The 10,258-nt window shown below is 35.7% G+C and overlaps 1 pseudogene across 1 annotated transcript; it reads left to right on the top strand.

Annotated features, from left to right (window-relative positions):
* Window positions 1-1,901: 1,901 nt before the first annotated feature.
* On the top strand, window positions 1,902-8,299 carry LOC145693966 (calmodulin, flagellar pseudogene; annotated as a pseudogene). Its single transcript, XR_014132862.1, has 2 exons — window positions 1,902-2,033; window positions 7,219-8,299. The product of XR_014132862.1 is annotated as a calmodulin, flagellar pseudogene (transcript).
* The last annotated feature ends 1,959 nt before the right edge of the window (window positions 8,300-10,258 follow it).

Raw genomic sequence — 10,258 nt, 5'->3', positions numbered from 1 at the left:
GTCTCGATGTTTAATATTATTCTTTGCTCACATATGCTGGTTTGGTTCTTTCTTGCGATCTTCTGTCTCTTAGAACAGGTCTTTAAATGCTCGTCTTTGTATACTATGTAGTCACGCAGTTTTCATGATTGATAAGAAGAATTCGTTTCCATCGGCAGCGGAATCGCGGGAAAAGAGGAAATAGGGCGGAGCCTAAGTTCTTTGACTGTACTAACGCACTAAATACGAGTGAATTGGGATGGATTTGTTCCGCTTCTGGCACACACACACACACACAGTATGTCTAATAGAAAAGACGACGTTTTTACCGCCGCAATGAATGAAGAAGTATTATATATGTACTACTTAGTGACGCTTCAATTATCTTCCGTCAAATCTTGAAAGAACTAGCAGCGACGATTCATGCGTAAGGACCTCAAGATTGACAGTACCTGCTGAATGTTGGTCGGAGAGTTTTGTTCCTTCCATTCCGAGCTCTAACGCTTTGTAAGTGGTTAGTACTGAAAGCACCATGTTCCATCGCCTGTTACAATGCTTGCCATGAATCCTGGATTTCCCAGATATATTAAGATCTTATGGAACTAAATAATGATACGATTCAATACAAAAGATAACATTTGTGAACACTGACTGGGGAATGTAGATCAAACGAAAGAACAACTGTCTCCTGCATGAGTTGTCAGTTAAAACAAGATGATTAAATACCATTGATATAGCAAGCAGCGAGAGCAATGAGTACTTACGGACTTTCTGTGAAGTGTACATTTTGACTTTTCTCGCCTTCTGCTGATAGTGTCATTCTTCACTAGTGCTGCTGTGGGTGTGATAAGACAGTGAGCCACAACTAGAGGAAAGAAACGAGCTTGAGAGCCTTGATTGGACTAACCATTTATCCTACTTTATTTTACTTCATAACAACGAATTTCCAGTCGAATTTGTGAACAAAACCCGTACAGTATGGCATAATTCCTTAATATTTATATCCCCTTCTGCTCGAAAACACAAAACGCGCTAAAGTTGTAATTATTCTCAAAATTTCAGATTTTTTTTTTTATCCAGGCCCATTTGAGATATTAGACAGTGAAATATGCCAAATTGGCATAATTTCACAACTTTACTATCTCTTTTTAGGCCTTTGGGAGCAGCTACAGGTCTGCAAATTTTTGAATATAAACTTATGACCGCGGCCTACATGCACGCACAAATTCGGACCTCTACGTCAGTTACTTCCTCTTCCCAAACATGTCTTCAATGTCCAAAAATGTTGATACTGTAGGCCCTGATTTCACCCCTTTCAAGTGGTTTTAGGTAAAAATGTTAAAAGGACAAAGTTTTAGCTCTGCACAAGTTGGAGACGTCCAGCAATTTTCAATTTGGTAAGCCAAATAGATGCTGAGATATTCAAAACAACGTGAACGCCTGAAATCGAGAAAACGCAAAATGGCAGCAGCCGCTGCGTCGCCATGTGATGTAAAAAAAATAATTAATTGTGGTTTTGAAGTATTCTTATATCAACTCATCATTTCTGAACAAATTAATTTTTTTTTTTTTTTTGAAAGATCAAGCGGCAATTTTCCTTTTTTTCTCGATCACTTAGCATGGATTGACTCCGATTTTATCACGTATCACCAAACTTAAAACGGAATCATGACAAAATCTAGAAAACATTTTAACTTAATTTACTATATCAAAAAAAGCAATTCTTTAGGCAGGAGTGAAACAAGCATCTGAAATATGACTCATGACGGCAAATCTTAATATTTCTAGAACCACATAATCCGATTTTAAATTGAATTTATTTTTCTGCACTTGCAAATAACAGTCCTTAACCTTAATAGAATTCGCTTTACTAATTTTCGTAACAATCACGACGTGGTCCATAATTCACTGTAATTGGAAGAGGCAGAAAAATGGTACAAGATTCATACACTGGCCATTAAAACAAAACATTATCTTTAACAACTGCTCGTTTCTACATAGTATACCGTGCTCTTCAAAAGGATTTTCCAGTAGATTGATTTCTCAAAATTGAGGTAAAAATTAACTTAAATACATTTAAAATATAAACATTTATAATGTAATAGAAATTCTAAATATAGAGTTGCATGCATACATTACAATTGATTTAACGTTTGAATTAAGCTTTGCAAAACTCAGAATAATGATTTAATATTTCTATATTAATATTTAATTTCATTTAATATTAGGGAGTGGATTGAATGGATGATTGACATTTCGTTTTAGTATCGAGACTACAGGCTAGATCAGGCGAAAACTAGTGGTTAAAATGGAAATGAATCACTATTCGACTTTTAATCCAAGGTCTAGTATCTCAACCGGAGATCGAATCCAGAACTATATAGCCACACGGACATTACCAAGGATGGATTCAGTTTAGCCCGCTCCAGTGATTCTAACGACTCATATTAGTTCATAATGAATCGGAATCGCATGTTATAAAGATTTAAGATGTAAATTTTGTGGTAAGGAACATTTAGTATAAATAGTAGAAGTAGCAGAAGTAGTAGCGGTAGTGGTAGTAGTAGTAGTAGTAAGAGCGGTAGTAGTAGTAGTAGTAGTAGTGGTGGTAGTAGTAGCAGTAGTAGTAGTAATAGTAGTAGCAGTAGCAGTAGTAGTAGTAGTAGTGACTCCTCTAGTTCCGGTGACAAAGAACTGGGGGGAGCGGGCTATACACAAGCCGCAAGGGTTTCGTATTGTAGAATAAAAATTTGTTTTTCTATGAGGGTGAAACACAAATTTTGAGATTTTAAATAGTTCTTAATTAATGTTTAGATGAAGGGGGCCAAAATTTGATAAAAATAGAAGGTTTACAGAAAAAATGAAGTAAGGGAAGCGTAGTTGATTTTGACCGTACTTATTCAAATGTTCGATGCAAGAGGAGAATGTGATGCACAATGTTTTGAAGGCAGTACCCGATTTATACAAGCCATGAAGATAAGTGATAATTGAAAATACCAAACCTAACCTAATATTAAAAGGAATTAGCAAAATAGTAACTTTTTCGAAAAAGAAAGGGCTGGCTCCCCTCAACTGAATATTGGCCTAGTTTTTAACTGAAATTAAAAAAAAAATACTGGAGTTATTGCCTCCGTTACTGAGCAGTATAAGCTATAGATAGTCTTAATGAAAAATATTTTACCACTTTATAAAATGATTTTACATTACTTTTCTTGGTGTAACATCCTAATGTACTCTACTCTTTAATTTCTTGGCTCATGTCCGCCAGGTAGTGTATACCATAATGCCATAATGAGTGTAATATGCCATAATGAGTGTTCGTGTGAAAAAGCACACCAACCTTTGTTAGGTGGGTCTACAAACAAGCTTCGGATCTATTCCGGTTCAGAACGGGCCCAAGCTATGGGCTGTCCTGGAAGTGCGTTTCGTAGGAGACTGACACGTTAGCGACGGTGAGTATGTGCATTAAGGAATATCTGCTTGTAGCGATAGTGTCCGTGTAAGAATACTAACCGATGACACAGATGTACATTTCATGTCAATCAATACCTATATTTTCCTCTTCTCTAGTTTTCCTTCGGCCATGTTTTCTATTATATCTCATAGAAAGGAGAAAGGTGCTTTTACTTACGTGCTTTTTAAAAATTAGTGTGTAGCAAGTTTCTTTTGTTCTTTTTACTAATCGCAAATATTTTCTTGTCTCCCATGCTATTTTTAGCATCATTTTCTATTTTTTTTCTCGATCCACTTATCATTTATTGTTCGTTCTTCTTTATACCCTCAATTTTAAAGTATCGACATTTTATTAATTTACAATCGATTGTTACAAACTTCATATTTACGTAGGAATGCCATATTGTGACAAATTTTACTAATTTAATTAAAACTATAAGCGCGGGGTCCGTGGTGCTTAGTGATAGAGTACTCACCTCTAGTGAGTGAATCCTTGGTTCGATCTCAGCTCTCCCGCCAAGTGGGCTCTGTGGTGGATAAACACTGTGTGCGTGGGTTTCATCGGGGTTCTCCCGTTTACTCTTACATTCTTCATCTTATCATTACCATTTATCTCATTGTCACCGTCTCCTTATTCTCGAAGAATAATGGTGGAATTTTAAACTCAAAATGAAAGGGAACAAAATAAACGCTCCCAAATTGTTGTCTAGACTTTTTTCTTCCCATGACCCCAGATTTAAGTATTCTTAATCAAAACTACAGATCATCATCATCATAGGTATTCTGCCAATATTGGCAGGTCACTTGCTGTAACTGAGAAGCTTCCATGTTCCACGGTCTTCCGCTGACCTTTTCGTCTTCACACACGATTTTTTGTTTTGATATTATCCATTAATCATGTAATCTCCTTTCCTGCCGGATATGGCGGCAGGAAAAAGAGAAAGAGAGAGGGGGGCGAGGGAGACTACAATTAATAAACTATAGGCAACTGTATCAAAAAAAAAGTATTATTTATTACTTAAATAACCTGGTTTTACTATAAGCAGAATTACGCTATACGTGTAATAGAGCTGTATTGCAAAATAGGACTATCTTATACAGACTTGTTCGGTGGTCTAGTAGCTAACGAGGCCTCTTTTGGTGTACTTGGGATTGGTTTCGATTCCCGGTGAGAGAGCTTTGAAGTTTGAATATGTCACGATGGTTCGGATTCCACCTTAAACTAAAGGTTCGTCTCATATGACCTTGCTGCTGAAAGGGAACGCTAAATTCTATCTTAAACATTCACTAAGGAGCAGTTACGTTCCTCAACTTGAATACCACTTGTCTACGGTGTATGTTAAAGGTATGTATTATCATTTCAATTATTAATCTTTAAAATGGATTTAAGCCCTACTAACCTGTTCTTTGCATTCAGACATGCCTATGAAACTATCAGATCAATTTGTAACCCGATTATTGGTTTCATGAAAAAGTATTCTAGATTATGAAATAAGAGTTGGAAGATATGTAGCACTTGGAAGTCAAATTATGCATACGCATGTAAATGTGTGGGTCTATGTATTCTCTGACGTAACTGAACAAACATCTTGGTCTTTATCCTTTCAGTTGAACCGACATGTTAAATAGTAATGTCAACCAAGTCTGAGAACTAGGCCATCTTGTGTGGAGAGTTGAAAGAACAAAAAAATTAGGATACTTATTAACGTGGTTTCTGTTTTGTCCTCGACCGAAAGTAAAAATTCCATCCGTAATTTATACTTTTTTTTACTCCACCCACGCATTTTCTCAATTCACTTTCGTTCCTTTTCCTATGTGCATATTCTAACTATATTAATCTTTTGTTAACACTAAACACTATGTTCAATTATATGTATCTATCTATATATATCTATATCTATATCTATATCTATCTATTGACTTAACATTACTACTGTATGATTATATTGTTATGGATTTACATATTATTATTAATAGTTGATTCCCTCAAGCCTTAGGTTCGCTAATTGTGATTAATTAAAAGTTCTAATTTTTTACATGTAGCTTTCATTTTTATAAATGTTTGTTCAGCTAGTTGCGGGCAGGGGCGGATCCAGGGGGGGCGATCGGGGCGATCGCCCTCCCCAGAAGAGGAGACTTTCTTATTTTATATATATAAATAAAACCCATCCCAAAGTTTGGAGTCCTTAAAAGTAGCATTATGACAACCCACCACCCCCCCAGAAGTCGGTCCTGGATCCGCCCCTGGTTGCGGGTACACAAATATTAACCCTTTTGGGGATTTTAAAAGTAAATTTTAGACTTTCAGTCAAGCAGCTACTGCATCTTCACTATTTATCCAAGGATCATAGTTCGTAACTCATTCTCCTCAGAATAAAGCAACCTTCTAAACGGTACAATTCGCATGTCCGTATCATATATCTAAAAAGGAGAATTCGATGAAAATTGGGATTTTTTTTGAAAAATCCCTTTTACAAAAGTTAAAAAAATCCCTTTGGACCGACCCTGTGTTACCGTACAGAGTCAAAATCGCTTGAAAACACTAAATGGCTATACCATACGTGTACAAAATATCTAGGGATGCGCGCGAGACAAGATTTGTGTCTGTCTCGTCTCGAAAATGTGCTGTAAAAGCAATGTCTCGACTCGAAAACTGTATATTTCTCTATTGGAGGACCCGTGTCTCGACTCGAATTTTGTCAGGAAAATCCTGTCTCGACTCGTCTCGTGCGCATTCCTAAAAATATCACATGTACTCTATCTCATGGTCATGTCGACGACATATGTATGTCCTTCTTGGGTTCCATAAAACCTTTTAGACAGCATTTGCATGAGAACAAAATAAGCCTTTTGCGTTGTACTCTTGAACATATTACACTATGACCCTCACTAACTTGAACAGCTCCACACATATGGTATCTGCACCTTTAACGCAGAAAATCAGGATTCAATTCGTGGCAGGAGCTCATGTGGTTTGGATCCCATGTTAAACTGTAGGACTACGTCTCACTTAGTTTCGCTCCTGAAAGGGATGGTAAACTTAAGTCAAATCAGACCCGGGTTCGATTCCCGGCGGGAGCTCATGTGGTTTGGATTCCAGTTAATCAGTAGGTCCACGTCTCATATAGCCTCGCTGCTGAACGGGACGTTATACTCAAAATCAACTCAACTCATTAAGTCAAATCAAAAATCTGTATCGTATAAGGCCACAATATTACACAAAACCTTAGATCCAGTTTTCGAGTGTGGTTTTCGTATTTCAAGTACTTAACTTCGGCTTATCGAAATGAAATGAAATGAAATCTTTGAGTTTTACGTCCCACTCTTATGCCGGTGAGGCTAAAGGAGACGGTGATTATGAGAAGTGAATGAAATGGTGGAATGAAGAAAGTGGGAGGAAACGGGAGAACCCCGAGAAAACCCACGCACACGGTGTTTGTCCACCACAAAGTTCACTTGGCGGGAGCAGGGTTTGAACCCGAGACCCCATGCACCAGAGGTGAACGCTCTACCACTGAGCCACCGCCGTCGGCTTATCGAGTTCCATAAATTCCATACACTTAATTTCTTCCAGTTCATACGTCACTGGAGTATTGAAAGGAATTGCGATGAAAGAAAATCAAATGCAATTATTTTTTTAAATTGTTTTCTTGTTGTCAAGGATTTGAATCTTCTGTAAAAGAAAATGTGACCGTCAAAACTTAAGTTTTTTAAAGTTGTATTTAGATTATTATTAATATTGTGAAAAAAAAAGTGTGATAAACTTATTTTGTTTATTTTCGACAGACATCAACAGTGATACCAGTAACAAAGATCCACTTTACCAGGCCACTCCAGTCTTACTTAGGGTATCCAGGAAACAATCAGGTTCTGCATCTAGAGAGAACATGAATCCTGAAGCTCAACGAAATGAGGAGGAAGAAGGAGAAGAAGAGGGTGCGGAAATAGATGAGGAGATAGCAGAAATTAAGTTCCTCAATTTGGAACAGATCGCAGCCTACCGAGCAGCATTTGCCTTGTTTGATCCTAACGAAACCAAGAAACTTCCCACCTCCGATCTTGTGACTTGTATGAAGGCATGCTGCCATTCCGTATCGGAAGAAGAAGCAGAAATCCTACTCAAGAGATTAGATCCAAAAGAAACTGGGTTTATAGATCGGAAAACGTTTATGCTATTTATGGACAAAAGGATGGAATATGTCTCTGAAGGAGACGAGATTCGAGAACTGTTCAAAGTGTTTGACATTGAAGGACTTGGGTTTGTCTCTGCTTACGATCTGAAGAAGTACATGATGAATTTGGGTGATAAAATGACTGAGCAAGAAGTTGAAGAATTTCTTAAGGATGCCGATATTTACGGAAACAACGTGATTAGCTATGATGATTTCGTTGTTCAAATGGAAGAAGAATTCAAACGCCCTATTGGATAAATAATTCAATTGCTAATAACATATGAACTGTATAGCTAAGTGCTTAATTATGTGAAGTTTGTAACAAACTATTTGGTTACGTTAATAAGTAAATTTTTCAATATTCTTCAATATAATTTAAAAAAAAAATTTAGTCACACTTAGCTATAGTGAAAATTATATTTTATTAACTAAATCTTTTTGCTAATATTTTAAAAACAAAATTTATACTACACTTTTTCCAACTTGAGACGCCTATAATTAAAAACAACACACACACGTTTCTGATTTGTATCGAAAATCCCAAGTTAACATTTTTTTCTAAGTAATACACATTGAGTTTGCATTTATTGTATCGGTTTCAATAATAAAATGTTCTACGAAAGTATCTTTATCACTGATAGTCCAAAAACATTGTAAAACAGTAACAGGTGGAAAAAAATAAACTATAAATAAACTTTTTTTAATTTTATTGGTTTATTAAACATCGATCCTTATAGAGATCGACCCTATTCTGTCTATTGAATGATCCTGTCATTGTTCCTATTATATACATTGATGCCTTTAGATAATGTATAACATTTACGGCCTGTCATTTTTGTAGGAATGGCACCTCTTTAAAAATAAAAGAATTTAGTATATTATTTGCTTTTCTAGTTTTAGAGATTACGAGCGATATTCAGATAGAATTCGTTAATCAAGCGCAGTCACGTGATCAGTTAATGTCGTATTAGCTCTGTACTAAGGAGGTTGTCCTTTCTGATGTTCAGAGTCTGCTTGGAGTTCAGCTAACACATTGAGATGGGTATAATTAACTAATATAACCCCAATACCTCAGGTGGGAAAAATAAATGTGACAATTACGGAAATCAAGACATGTGCATGCATACTATTACAGGAATGTACAGGAATTCAATGTCATTCAGAAGCAGTTGAACGAGTCGTAAAAGAAGTTTCCAAGGTTTCCACAAAAGTTTTTGGTCATAAAGCCAGACATGGAATGATTGCTTCATCCGAGGAATCAAGAAGGAAATTTGGAAATTTGGATACTAAGCATGCGTCTCTGAAAGCAGATAATTAAGTAATACTTCTTTAAAATAATAATTAATACCTCTTGTTCTGCATGTTTTAGAACAATAAACCTACTGAACAGAAAAAAAAAACTACTTTTTATCATATGCCAATAATAGCTTCATTGTTAACTCAAAGTTGGGACTCTTAAATCAAAAGATAAAAATCTGAAATTTTACATACGAAATTATCTTTACTTGTATCAACTTTTAGAACTAGAGACAAAAGCTTCTGTTTACATTTCTTGAAGTTCGCCCCGCCCTAATGCATAGTCTGTAAAAATGAAAATATATGAAATACAAAATTTGAAATGTTTTCTTTGTGGTTTGACATTACAACAACTTATAAACAGTTACGAAATCGGGTTATAACTAGGGATGGGCAAAACCGGTTTCTATAAAAACCGAAAACCGGTTTCTATAAAAACCGAAACCCAAAAAACCGACATTTCGGTTTTCTCCAAAACCGGTTCGGTTTTTCACAGAAACCGGTTCCGGTTTTCTCCAAAACCGGTTTCGGTGAAAACTTTTCGAAAACACATAAAACTATTTCTGTGGAAATTGATTCGGTTTCCGGACAACAACGAAACACCATTCTGGTCAGAAATAGAACAAATTTTAAAAAAACGGAATCGGTTTTGAAGAAAACCGAAACCGGATCAGCTGAAAAAACGAACCGGTTTTGGAGAAAACCAATAACCGTTTTCGGTGAAACCGAACCGGTTTTGAAGAAAACCGAAACCGGTTTCGGTTTTTCACCGAAACCGTTTTTTTAATTTTCAAAAACCGAAAAACCGGTTTTTGTGCCCACCACTAGTTATAACTAACATTAATTTCTGAGGGATGTATTTATGGCAGGAATAAGTAGAAAGTATTAACGACAATAGAAGGATTATCTTGTAAACATAAAGAAAGATAAATTATCGATCAGTTGTATGTAGCCCTCAAAAAACTGGAAATTTTCTACTCACCGCTCACTGTTCACTTTACTATACAGTCCTGCTATTGTAGACGAGTGGCTTAATAGCTGCTACATTGTTAATTCTCCCGATGAGATGAAAAGAAAGAAAGACAGGTAATTACCTGCCTTTGTATTCTCATAATGTGAGTTTATTGTGACTAAACCAGGGTACTCTTTGTTTTAAATTAGTTAAATCACATGTGATTAACTTCGTCAATTACAAGGAACAAAGATTCTGAATCACTAATCAAAGATTCCGAATACATTTCTAATAACCATACGTTAGTCAAATTATTATTATTATTATTATTATTATTATTATTATTATTATTATTATTATTATTATTATTATTATTATTATTATTATTATTATTATTATTATTATT

The sequence above is a fragment of the Thermobia domestica genome, chromosome 9 (assembly GCF_964235325.1).
Source record: "Thermobia domestica chromosome 9, izTheDome1.hap1.1, whole genome shotgun sequence".
Lineage (NCBI taxonomy): Eukaryota > Metazoa > Arthropoda > Insecta > Zygentoma > Lepismatidae > Thermobia > Thermobia domestica.
Note: the sequence above shows the minus strand (reverse complement) of the source record. Positions and strands in the feature narration are given on the sequence as shown.